This window comes from Dreissena polymorpha, chromosome 1 (assembly GCF_020536995.1).
Source record: "Dreissena polymorpha isolate Duluth1 chromosome 1, UMN_Dpol_1.0, whole genome shotgun sequence".
NCBI lineage: Eukaryota > Metazoa > Mollusca > Bivalvia > Myida > Dreissenidae > Dreissena > Dreissena polymorpha.
In genome coordinates this window covers 87570384-87585079 of record NC_068355.1, presented here as the reverse complement: position 1 = coordinate 87585079, position 14696 = coordinate 87570384, and positions in this window count along the sequence as shown.

The following is a 14696-nucleotide window of genomic DNA, read 5'->3' as shown; positions in this document are numbered from 1 at the left end:
TCTGAACAATTTTAATAGGTGTAAACCATAAGAGATTATACTTTTACTTTGCGCACACAAAGCAAATTATAAATCTGTAATAAATAAAAAGAAACGATTATTTGAAAATAATAAACTTTGCGAATTAGAGAAATTAAAGCACGCCAAACCTAGGGATTTTTTAAAGCATTTAAACATACTAAGAATAGAAAGAGTAACAAAATTTCTAATGATGATTTTTATAACTATTTCTCGACCCTTAGTAATGATATTTCACAATGTTCAAATGACGAGGCAGAGCAATTTTGTCGCTCACACAATTTTAATAACTGTGATGTCCCGTTCCCAGAGCTTGATAAACCTATCACCACAGACAAAATTTTAATTGCCGTTAGGTTTTTGAAATCACGTAAAGCATGTGGCTATGATAATTTGCTGAATGAGTATTTCCTGGAAAGAGTGGATAATTTAGGATCTCATCTGTGTGATATATTCAATGCTATTTTAAACTCGGGGTATTTTCCTGATAAGTGGACCGAGGGGGTAATTGTGCCAATTCACAATAAAGAGCTGCGCCATGAGCGCATGATACGCCCGTCGTTCGCCAATGAAGTAGTAAGGTAATAAATAACCCTTTGAATCATTTTTTTACTTCAGTTTATTTGTATTTGAATACATGGTTTATTTTATAAGTACATGAGCATGGAGCGCCGTCTCCTTGACATTCAACAAAGTCCCATAACTGTGGAACAACAATTCAGAATTCCGTCAAAAACGAAAGGGGATCAGGGTTTATCAATATTAAGATTGTGTTGAAATTTGAAAAAAATCCATCGAAGGATATTTGAGCTACGGTAGGACATTCAATGAAATAACGAAATTTTGACGAACAAAGTCCCATAACTCTGGAACGACAATTCAGAATTCCGTCAAAAACGAAAGGGGATCAGGGTTTATCAATATTAAGATTGTGTTGAAATTTGAAAAAAATCCATCGAAGGATATTTGAGCTACAGTAGGACATTCAATGAAATCACGAAATTTTGACGAACAAAGTCCCATAACTCTGGAACGACAATTCAGAATTCCGTCAAAAACGAAAGGGGATCAGGGTTTATCAATATTAAGATTGTGTTGAAATTTGAAAAAAATCCATCGAAGGATATTTGAGCTACAGTAGGACATTCAATGAAATCACGAAATTTTGACGAACAAAGTCCCATAACTCTGGAACGACAATTCAGAATTCCGTCAAAAACGAAAGGGGATCAGGGTTTATCAATATTAAGATTGTGTTGAAATTTGAAAAAAATCCATCGAAGGATATTTGAGCTACAGTAGGACATTCAATGAAATCACGAAATTTTGACGAACAAAGTCCCATAACTCTGGAACGACAATTCAGAATTCCGTCAAAAACGAAAGGGGATCAGGGTTTATCAATATTAAGATTGTGTTAAAATTTGAAGAAAATCTGTCAAAGGATATTTGACGTAGCGTACGACATTAACAGACGGACAGACGGACGCGGGGTATACCATAATACGTCCCGTCATAGACGGGCGTATAAAAAGGGGATACTGAAAATGCTTGTAACTACCGAGGTGTAACACTTGTAAGCTGTTCGGATTTCGGAAAGGGAGATCAACCGTTGATACCGTTTTTTGCATAGGTGCGTTTACGCACCTATGCTTATGGTATATACCACATTTCGAAAATCCACATCGATCGGTTGCCCTTTATGAAGCCTTACCTGATCAAAAATCAGACGAAATATCTATTTAATTTAGTATATGGTCATTCTTACATTTTTTTTTTTGAAACGTTTTTCTAACGTTTTCTTCCAAGAATATTGCTGACACCGTTTTTAGTGAATTTTTCTAAGACCGTTTTATGTTAAAAAATCTTCTTATAACCTAAAACAAATTTCGTTCGTAAAACAATTCTATCTGCACTATAAATCTCAATCTCCTACGCAGTGGCCTCCCTTATACTAGAAGTTACTGACCGGACGAAGCAAGGGAAGTAACTGCTGTGAGGAGTTTCTATAAAAGTCTGCATTCAGAAATCTGTATTCAGAACTCAATCTGTTGTGCACGTCTGCATCTAACACTTACCACAAGTTTTACGACAAATTCTTGACGCAGACGAATAGGGTAGCGTCTATTTTCATTTGTGAAAAGAATAGTTCGATACAGATCTGTCCATGCTTAAATTTTGAAAGGCTTTGGTAATTATTTTTCATAAGCGTTTCAAACACTGATGTAAATGGAAAGATTATCTATTTAAATAGTCGGTAATTGTTTGAAATTATTGATTTGAGAAATTCGCGGATGGCGATATCGAACTACATTATACCACGTGACGCCATTCTTCCCTGTATCTTGCACCTATGCTTTTAACGCCATCGGCGCTCTCGTTATACTTTTGTCAGTAATCCAAAATTATCTGAATCATAATAAACGTCTTTATGTTATTTTTGTGGACATGTTTAAATGCTTTGACTCAATTTATCGAAATGCCTTTTGGCTGAAAATGTACAAATCAGGAATCCAAGGTAAATTGTTAAGAATCATACGTGATATGTATAATAAAGTAAAATCATGTGTAAAATCATGTAACACCTACTCCGACTTTTTTGAATATGCAGTTTGTTTAAGGCAGGGGGGGAAGGGGGGGGGGGTAATCTCGCCGATCTTGTTTTCATTCTTTGTTAATGACCTTGAACTTTATTTGCAAATGAACCTACTTCGGGATTATTATTTGACGATATTGTGTTAGTGCTTTTACTTTTTGCAGACGATATGGCCATTTTTGCGAAATCGCAAGATGAATTGCAAACCAATATTAATCATTTGCACTCTTATTGTAAAACATGGGGACTTACTGTCCACACAGACAAAACTAAAATTATGGTTTTCAGGAAGAGGGGCAGACAAATGAAAAATGGAATTTTGATGGCAAAGAATTAACTGTTGTAGACGATTTTAATTATCTTGGCACTGTTTTCAACTACACAGGGAGTTTTACGCTGAATCAAGAATATTTAGCAGGTAAAGCGATTAAGGCATTACACGTACTATTGCAACATTGTAAAAAGTACGATCTAAAGCCAAAGATACTGTGTCAACTTTTTGATTCATTTGTTGGCTCTATACTTAAATATTCAGCAGAGGTATAGGGATTTACGCAATCAAAAGAACTAGAGATAATACATCTGAAATTTTGCAAACGTATTTTAAAACTTAAAGCTAATACATCTAATGCGGGCGTATATGGTGAGTTAGGTCGATACCCTCTGTTCATTACAAGGTATATACAAATTATTAAATACTGGAGTAAAATTATACACACAGATAATATTATTATTAAAAATGTTTATGAGCAGGCCAAAGCAGATTGTAACGCTGGCTTAAAAAATGGGTATATAATGTTAAGTTATTGCTAAGCAATCATGGTTTCTCTTATATTTTTGAAGACGCTGAAAATGTCGATTTTAAATCATTTATTTGTATTTTTAAACAACGTATCATTGACAATTGTATTCAGGAATGGTCCCAGAGCAAGCAGACAAACTATGTTCTTACTACTTATGTAATTTTCAAAAACAATTTGCATTACGAATCATACCTCGATTTATTACCTAGCAGCCTAAGAATGTTTTTCTGTAGGCCAAGACTATCGGTTCACCCACTAAGAATTCAAACCGGTAGATATGGTAGAAATAGAATTGCTAGGGATCAGCGATATTGTTTATTTTGTAATTCACATGATATTGAAGATGAATATCATTGTATGCTTATATGTCCATTTTTAGAGGAGATACGCAAAAAATATGTACCAAAGTATTATTACCAACGCCTATCGATGTTTTAATTTTTGGAAATGTTGGGCATTTATAGCAAAACCAAATTAATTAAAATTTCTCTTTTTATTAAATACGCATTAAATAAAAGAAACTAATCGTTAAATCTAAGTTCATCCTCGTAAAACAAGGACACATACTTTAACATTTTGAATATCACAATATGTATGTATATCACAATTAAATGTAATAAGTTTTATAATAAAGACCAGGTAAACCGTATATACAGGTACACCGATGTTACTGTAAATATGTGATTACCGTGACATGAATGTTCTTAATTATGCTTTGTTTGTTTTGTTATATTGACGATGTACACTGTGCAAGTCATAATAAAACACATGTTCTGTTCTGTTCTGTTTATTCGATTTTACAACCTACAGGTAAAGTAATCGCTTTCATAAATGGGTTTAAACAATAAAATAGCAAATTTACGCTCACAAATGGGACGACGTTCAATAACGACGTAATCTTTCAAGTATAATTGCTTTAAAAGACAGTCTGTAAATGGCTTATTTAGGCTAGTTCTACACCCACGTCCCCAGTGTAAAATGCCATATATCGGAAATACAGTTCAGTGAATTATGAGAAACAACCTTTGACGTTTGTTGTTCTTATGCTGTGCCTATAAACCATGCAGTGATCATCGGGCGATCTCAGGCTTTCCGGCCGTTGAGGAAACACAGCAACTACGAGGGGCATAGATCAGCCAGTATATGAGTAATGTTGTATGTCCAGTCAGTCAGGATTTGCATTGGAGACTGGATGTATATCATATGTAATATATTTATATGTTTACCTTTAGTTTTAGTGAATCAAGCCTCATCAATTACAGTCGCAATTTTCGCAATAACGACACAAATTTAAATTGCTTACATATTTCAATAATTTTATGGTACGTTATTAGTTTTATTCGACTTAACTTAACCATACAAATTGGTTCAATAACCGTCATTAAAGTATGCTATTGGCAACAATAATTTCATATCGTATAACCGTATTATTAATTCAGAACCTTTACCAATTAGCGCGAATAGATTGATTTTAATGAAACGGGTGTCAAGATTATAGGTGATATATTGATATTAACCCATGTATGCCTAGTGGACTCTCCCATCCTTCTAAATTGGATCAATTTATTTCCAAAATAAGGGATGTCTAGTATATTTATTTCTATATTTAGAATATTTCTTATAGAAATTTCTTTAAGCAAACACCGCAGACCCTTATGAGACGCCGCATCATACGGCGCCTCATCCGGGTCTACGCTGTTTGCGAAGGCCTTTTTTTCCAGACGCTAGGCATACATGGGTTAAGCAACTCCCGATTGAGTTCCTATTTGACACGTGTTATATAGATAGATTTAAAATAATCAAGATATTAACCCATTTATGCCTAGCGTTTGGAAAAAAGGCCTTGGCAAACAGCGTAGACCCTGATGAAACGCCACATGATGCGGCGTCTCATTAGGGTCTGCGCTGTCTGTTTTAAGGAATTTCTGTAATAAATAATATAGAAATACATATACTAGACATCCCTAATTTTGGAAATAAATTGATCGAATTTAGAAGGATGGGAATAGTCTACTAGGCATAAATGGGTTAAATTGTTTCAACTTAGTTTGCTCTCCTACATAAACCCATTAGACCTACTAAACATGTACATTTATCATAATAAACGGCTCGAAAGCCTCTTAATGATTGTTATCATTAACTATACTTAATACATTAAACCACTGTTGTATTTTTTACAAGTTAATTAGTTTAAACAATATCAGCAGCACTTTAAACTGACATAATAGAGACATAGCTTAATCCTCGAGCTTCTTTCTCAATTATGTCGAATTGTACTTTGAAATCTTAATGCTAAGCATATTGTGTCAAAAGTATGAATGTTTGTATTGTATAGGCTACATGTGCTTACACATAACCAAATATGTATTGTTCAAACAAAAGCACTCCACCACCCCACCCCACACACTACACACAAGGACTACCATGCCTTAAAGGGATGGCATACACAGCCTCAGGTTGGTCATATTTCTGTGTGACACGAGTGGCGAAATGCGAGATTCTCAGTTGGAAAGCTTCATGATCAACTACTCTCACCATAACAACATTACGTGAGACTGGTAAGAAACTATTTCCAGCGTTAAAAGATGTATTTCCAAGACAATTTAGCTTCCATTGTATAGTACAAACCTTACCATTGTGGACACAAGTTGCGTGCAACACCCTATTGCGTACGGCCATTGCCAACGGGGATGCGATTCGCCTATAATTACTTTACCAGTTTTTGCAATATTCCGATTGTCTTGTTATTCTGTAATTTTGAGTATCATGCCATGTTTCCCGCGAGAAAACAAATCGCCTAGTAACGCAGTTGCGTTTAGCTCGCGCATGCGCACTATTATTGACAGAACGCAGGAAATGTTCTGCATACGCGCTGTGGTAGTTTCGAGTTTTTAAAATTGTCCTATTTGTGGATGTGACCACGTGACTCGGGGCTACTTAAGGCAATTTTGTAACAGCGTTCCGTGGAAAGAACATAAACATCCAACAAGAACGATATCACTTTAATAATCGTTCAAAAAATGGACAGACATTACTAAAGCAAGAAAATTAAGTTTAAGAAATTTTAGAATTTTTGTGTTGATCAAAACGGAGAACGAAGCATCTGACAAGCTTGAAACAACTAGGTAAGTGTATGTTTTAATGGTGTTGGAAAATAAATGTAACGCGTAATAAGTATGTGTATAAAATATATAAATATTACAAAATACAAACTACCTGCGTAAAATTGTTTATAATAACACGGACTTCTTTTTCAAGTCCTTAAACTAAACTTTGTTATATACATTAGATTTTGACGAAGAAAATATGAAATTAGAATTGATTTTTTTTTATATTCAACTGCTATTTTTTTTAGTTTGTTTGCTGTATTGATAGTGTACTCTTTGTTCTTTTATTGGCGAAAATTTATCTAAGCTTACTAAGTCGATTTCTTGTGAAGAGAGACTTCTTCAAGTCTTATATTAGTGAACGGTTCCGCTGCAGCAAAGGTTCTTGAACCTTTGTTTTTTGTTGCTAGTAAAGCTAATTTGTAGACAGATATCTTTTAAATGACAAAGGTGATAATTCAAAATATTGTTTTACCATTGGTTGTATCTGCACATACTCTTCCTTTATGAACTTATTGCGCTGTAAACTGATGGAAACTTACGTTTCCTGTTTTATCTCGCTGTATTCGGAATGAAACTTACGATTCCAGTCGTATTACATTGTAAACTGAAGGAAACTTACGATTCAGTCTTGTTGCGCTCTATACTGAACGAAACTTACGATTCTGTTTTAAGAAAGTAAACTAATGACTTTAGTCTTAATATAGAGCTTCTATGTATTACAAATTGAACTAATACTATGTACCACTGACGTGTGAAGAAATGCATTAAAAACGCATATACTTGGAACGAATAATTTATGGGGTTTTAACATTCTTTTACAATGCTTCAATATCGTTTGGGTCTTTAAAAATATTTATACTGGTAATGGCATATAAATAAAAAGGAAGGTTTTGACAATACGTTTTTTTTTCAGCTATACTTAAAAATAATATTTTAAGAGAAATATGTGTGTATAATATTTAAGAATACTTTTTGTATTACAAAATACTGTTAATTCGTCTTAAAAAAATCTCGAATGCAGGTCTGATTCCATAGGTCAGTTGTGTTTGACAATAAAATTATATTGGAAACAAAATTCGACGTACATTTTGTTCCTGGTTTGATATCTAAGTATGTATGTGTGTTGTTGTTGTTGTTTTTTCGGAGGAAAATGTTATTTTGTCTCACGATATGTGCCGTTAAAATGATTATAATTACAATTAAAGGGGCCTATTCACAGAGTTTGACATGTTTTGAAGTTTTTCATTTAATACTTTATATTGATAAATGTAAACATTGGATATAAAAAGCTCCATTTAAAAATCAAGAATAAAATTTAAAAAAGAAAAAAGGTAACCCTCAGCAGGGCTCGAACAACTGACCCCTTTAGTCCTGGAGTAAAAAGACTACCACTTGGACCACTCGACCATCCTTCAGGACACAATGTTAGGCGTATTTTATACTTTATATAAGCAATCCTCGTTGTTTCCCAAAATATAACGACAACAACAGAACTCTCCATATTATCAATTCGTTTCGCGCTGCAACGCTTTATAATTTTCTGGTTTTTAAAACGTCAAAAGATGCATATAATGGCTATTTTAAAGCATAGTAAATGTTCAGTATTACTGTTTCCTCACACATACCATAACTAAAACGAAAATTTGCGAATCTGAAACAACTTTTTTCAATTTTGTCAATTTACCCAAACGTGAAAAGGCTCCTTTAAATGACTGCTTTGGTTTTGGTCAAACTTTCATACAATCAATGTATTTTATTTTCATTGAAACAAAAACATGTATAAGAAAAACCAAAGCATTTGTTTAAAAAAAAATAACAACTAAAAGCACGCATCGGATTTCGGTACATTGTAGTTTGAGTATAAACAACAATTAAATATTCACTGAATATCAAATACAATATTCTTATAAGAAATACGTAATTGTTTCAAAAATCCCAATATTTAAAGCGATAAAAATTGTGTAAAGGTGTTGTGAAGACAAGTCTATATGAGCCGCGCTCTGTGAAAATGGGGTTTAATGCATGTGCGTAAAATGTCGTCCCAGATTAGCCTCTGCAGTCCGCACAGGATAATCAGGAACGACACTTTCCGCCTTAACTTAATTTTTGCTAAGAAGAGACTTTCTTTAAACGAAAAATATCAAAAAAGCGAAAAGTGTCGTCCCTGATTGGCCTGTGCAAACTGCACAGGCTAATCTGGGAAGACACTTTACGCACATGCATTAAACCTCGTTTTCAAAAAGCACGGCCCATATATAGAACAGTAAGGATTTCCCAACAGTGCTCATGCTTTCGTACATAAATGAGTTTTCTTATTTACAAGTGCAATTTTTTCGACGGTATATAACTAAAATTTCGTTCGTTTTCTGTAACCGTTCTTCTGAACTATTGTAATAGTTTTATAAAACAACCATTTATCTGTTTTGATTTGTTTCTCTCAATAAGATCTCGCTTTAAAAATTCTAGTTGTAAATCAGGTTTCGGTAAATAAAAACCTTTATGTGTTTAGCCGTTTGTTTAATAATAATTATAACGATTTCAAAGATTATTTTCAAATATTGTGTAAGATGTTAATACAAATAAAACACATTTCTTAATGTAAAACTTTTCAACATAGACTATGACATACACTACAAACATGCAATTATATCGTGAAAATTATATTGTAAGAAATACCTGCTGCATATTATATGTGTAGATGAATCGTTTTTTAATTGAAACATCAACTGCATATTTAAAAAAATGATGATGGTGATAATGATAATGATAATAATAGTAATAATGCTATTTATAATAATAATAATAATAATAATAATAATAATAATAATAATAATAATAATAATAATAATAATAATAATAATATATAATAATAATAATAATAACAATAAGCTTCTGATGTGACTCTTAATAAGTTATTTGCTATGTTGTATGTATTGTCTTGTGTCGTATATGACCAGCTGGCAAACATACACATATGGTGCTCTGGGAAAAGGGGATTTCATGCATGACCGTAAAGTGTCGTCCCAGATTAGCCTGTGCAGTCCGCACAGGCTCATAAGGGACGGCATTTTCCGCTTTTATGATATTGTTCGTTTCAAGAAAGTCTCATTTTAGCAAAAAATAAGTTTGTGCGGAACGTTTCATCCCTGACACACAGTTTGCACAGGCTCACATGACACACAGTCTGCACAGGCTCATCTGGGACGACGCTTTACACACAGTCTGCACAGGCTCACCTGGGACGACGCTTTACACACAGGCATAAAACCTCATTTTCACAGAGCACGGCGCATATATATGTATATGTCAAACATTTCTCTTGTGTTTCTTGAATGTCAATACTCGTGTATTCAACACTTGCATTTGGAAATGTACTATTGTAGCCACTGGCTACTTGACTCAAGGCCATTGCTATATCGTTAAAATGTTAACTTTTAATGCGATTTTATTGACACTTCAAAATCGAATCTGTATGGTTCCCTCTAAGGGGGGAAATACCGTTAATTTATTGAAATGTAGTATATTGGCATCAATTATCTGTTACAATAGCCTCCACATTATATTTATTCAAAGTAATTGTATCAACTGTGACATTAATTCATAGCGTACGCGTCTGCCGAGCATCACTGTTCAATTAACCCATTAATGCCTAGTGTCTAGAAATAAGGCCTTGGTAAACAGCGTAGACTCAGATGAGACGCCGCATGGTGCGGCGTCTCATCAGGGTCTGCGCTCTTTGCTTATAGGAATTTATTTAAGAAATATTCTAAATATAGAAATTAAGTATACTAGACATCCCTAATTTTGGAAATAAATTGATCCAATTTAGAAGGATGGGAGAGTTCACTAGGCATACATGAGTTAAATACCGTTCCAGAAGGCCGACCAGAAGGTCTTTCGTATACTGACCCAACATTTTCTGGCGAGAAACATGTTACAATAAGTGGTTATATATTGGATGTGACAGACGGGACGGGCTTATAGATTACTATGATAGGTGTCAGTTATCATACAATCTAATGTCAATGACCTATGAATTAGTAGTTTCTGTTGAGTTTATGACCCTTTCATTATTTTTAGAATAGTCGATCATTATCTAAAATTTACAAAATCTTGTTAACCCATTTATGCCTAGCGTCTAGAAATAAGGCCTAGGCAAACAGCGTAGACCCAGATGAGACGCCGCATTATGCGGGAATTTAAGGAAATTTATGGAATTTCTGTAAGAAATATTCTAAGTATAGAAATAAACTTACTAAACATCCCTAATTTTGGTAACAAATTGATCCAATTTAGAAGGATGGGAGAGTCCACTAGGCAGAAATGTTTAAGCAATTGTGGCGTTGAGGTATTCCAAACTCCGTTTTTACATATTTATAATTGTGCGCATTTACAGGCATGCGGGCATGTGGTCAATTTAACAAAACAACAGAACAAATTTTTTATTCACTTAATCATTTTACAGCTCATCGTGATCAATAAAAAACATTTATACATGCGTTAAAAAATAGTAATAAAGATAATAATAAATCATGCGTGAGAGTATTGTGTGGTGACATACACACTTAATTGAGTATTTATACCCAACTATATATTGACAAAAATCAGTGGAAGCAGCCAAAAAATCACATTCATTTAACACCATATCTTCTTCATAACATGTTCAGCAGGCAACATACAATCATGTGAGCTGACCCACCCCTGCACTGTAACACTTGTAATCTCGCTATATTCCTTTTTATCTTGAACTATTAATATACATACACAAAATTGAGTGCAAGACCTAAATTATTGGGCATATATTGGAACACACGCTTTCCTAGTTAGAACATATATTTCGATACTGTTTTTTTAGATTATTATATTCATTAAAAAAATAGCATGGATAACTGTACGTACGGTATTATATTGTGAAAGCATATTGCATTTCATTTCATATGTGGTGTTATATATTTTACATTTTCAAACATATTTCATATATTTTACATGCAAAAGTCCTATATACTAGTAGTAATTTTTAGAGGAAATAAAACCTATTTGCTTTTATATGGTACCAAATAGTTATATGTATCTTTTTTTTTCACTTTTATTTAAGTTTCAGAGTTGTGTTTACAATATGTAATCGCAAACATAATCCGGGGAATTTGAAATCCCGGAGCATATTTCTCCAGTTGCGTTTAAGACATGTTTACAACAATGAAAACCTCGTGTATTCCATTAGTGAAAATACAAACAAGGAAGACACTTTATACGTTAATAAAATGCAGACATGTTTATGCAAAACGGCAATTTGCTGTCATAAAATATTCCATTTTTATGTTTCATGCAATAGAAGAGCAAAAACATCAAATCCTCGTTAAAATGTTTATCGGTAATGTGTGTTCGTCAAATGCATTTCTTTAAGTTCACGTTTAAATGCGCCATGATACAATTATAAGCGAGTACATATAAGGTCGTTCAGAATAATTTGTTCTCATCATCAAGTTCTCTATTTAAAGCAAGCGACCAAATGCTATGCAACACAATAAAAATTGCATGGAAAAACAAATCATACAAAACCATAAATAAAACAAGCTCGTATGATAATTGCTTTGGTGGTAATTGTGTGTATATATAAATATATTGTTTGCTAATCTTTCTTTCGCAGCATAAACATGCAACGTGTTTCCTTTTTATTCCGTCAATACAGAATAATGAACCAGAAACATATCTCTAAACACAATTTTCCAAAATGACATTGTTCCGGATTCCATCTTCGTTAATATACTCTATAACAATTTGACTTGTGTTTTAGGTAAATGAAAAAAGTACACAAGAAAGATTAAATCATATAAAACTAGACAATTGTAGGTGCAGATGGTTTGCGGAAATATAATATACAATCAAACCCATAGAGGGACGATGTATTGCGCCTTAGAGAATTGATAAGAAAGTCAATACACAAAATGAGTGGGACAGGTCATGCGAGATATATCCCACCCCAGAGTATTTGTTGATGTGCGGATAGTTAGTCACTTTTGTTCAAATGAAGTTTATGCACTAATTAATATAATCAATGCGACCCCCCTGACTGAAGTTTACAGTAGTTTTCTGCTGCAGTCAAATCATAGATTACCGTTTCAGGTTTCAGCACTATATATGGTGCTTCAATACACTCTCGTCTTAAAGCATTTTTTTTTGCAAATGCTAGTGGTTTTCGTGGCGTAAGCGTCGGTGAGTGTCTTTCTAATTTACTGGTTTAAATACTTTACATGTTTAGGTCACGGCATCTTATGATAGTTGTCAAGCATTAACTGTTTTATTTTTATTTTTTCTTGAACTGTATTATTAACATACAACAAAGAGTTAACGCTCCTTGATGCGTTCTTTCCACACAGAGAATTACGGCGAGATTTAATGCACGTGAGTGAAGTGTTGTACCAGTTTAGCCTGTTCAGTCCGAAGACACTTTCCGCGTTTATGATAATTTTCGTTTAAAAGTTTGTTTTTAGCAGCAATCTAGTCAAGGCGGACAGGCTCGTACCTGATTAGCTGTGCGGACTGCACAGTCCTATATAGTAATTTTTAGAGGAAATAAAACCTATTTGCTTTTATATGGTACCAAATAGTTATATGTATCATTATTTTTTTTCACTTCTATTTAAGTTTCAGAGTTGTGTTTACAATATGTAATCGCAAACATAATCCGGGGAATTTGAAATCCCGGAGCATATTTCTCCAGTTGCGTTTAAGACATGTTTACAACAATGAAAACCTCGTGTATTCCATTTTGCTCTATCTCCCACATTTTTACAAACTGGTGAATGCTGTACTGCACCATCTCCGGGACTAAGAGCATTTTTAGAGAGGATTTGTTTATTTATTTTACCAGAATATCCATACATAAAATTACAATAACATTAACATAGTATTTACTAAAGAAAATATTTAATAAATATTTAAATATATTTAATTATATTCATATTCTCCGTTTGCTGATAAACCCTCTGGTATATTTTTGTCCACATACATGGTAGTTAGAGCACTAAAGCAATCAAGCGACGACTTTACGCACATGCATTAAAACCCCTTTTCACAGAGCGGGGCTCGTATGGAGAATTACGGCGATCAGTGCCACCTGTCGACTCTTTAGTAGGATGGTCACGTAGGGGGCGGCTGCCGTGTATTTATTTCTTGTTTCTGGATAATAACTGACATTTTAGATTTCGCTAGCAATATGGTTGCATGCAGGAAGACACTTATGATCCAATCTAAAGACCGACATTCTATTTTATCGATACGCGGTCAAAAATCTATTCTTTATTTCTAAGAACGCCCGAAAAGGATAGTAAACGTCGGAATATAAAAGTACATCGAAAGCTTTTAAAACATTTATGCATAGTGGACTCTCCCATCCTTCTAAATTGGATCAATTTATTTCCGAAATAAGGGATTTATAGTATACTTATTTCTATATTTAGAATATTTCTTACATAAATTCCTTTAAGCAAACAGCGCAGACCCTGATGAGACGCGGCGTCTCATCTGGGTCTACGCTGTTTGCCAAGGCCTTTTTTCTAGATGCTAGGCATAAATGGGTTAAAACATGTTTTAAAAAGTCTATTATCGATTTGACTATGCTTAATTTTTACGATTTAGCATTCGTTGTTAAGAAATGTATCATTCTAGATCAGCCTGTACAGGCCGCACAAGCTATTCGGAGACGAAACTCTCCGAAAGTAAATTTTCGCTAAAAAGAGACGTTCTTTACACGAAAAATTCAATAAACGCGGAAATGTCGTCCCTGATTTGGCTGTTCGAACTGCACAGGCTCATCTTTAACAACACTTTATGCATTAGGCCAAGTATTTCAAGACCGAGGTTCAACTATATACTGCTTCACAATGCATAGGACAGCTACTATCCAATTTCATTGTCTTATCTGGAAACACTTGGAGGAGACATTATGAACGCACCCTTGGGATATATAGATTACCTTAACTATCATAACTGGTAGATCTTCGTCAGTATTGATGCTATGTGAAAACAGTGCTTAATGCATATGCATTAAATTTCGTCGCATGTGAAGTCCGTACAGGCTTATCAGGTACGACGTTTCCCGCTTTTTTTTAAGTTTCCATTTAAAAGAAGTCTCTCCAAACCGAAATTCAAATTTAGACGGAAAGTGAT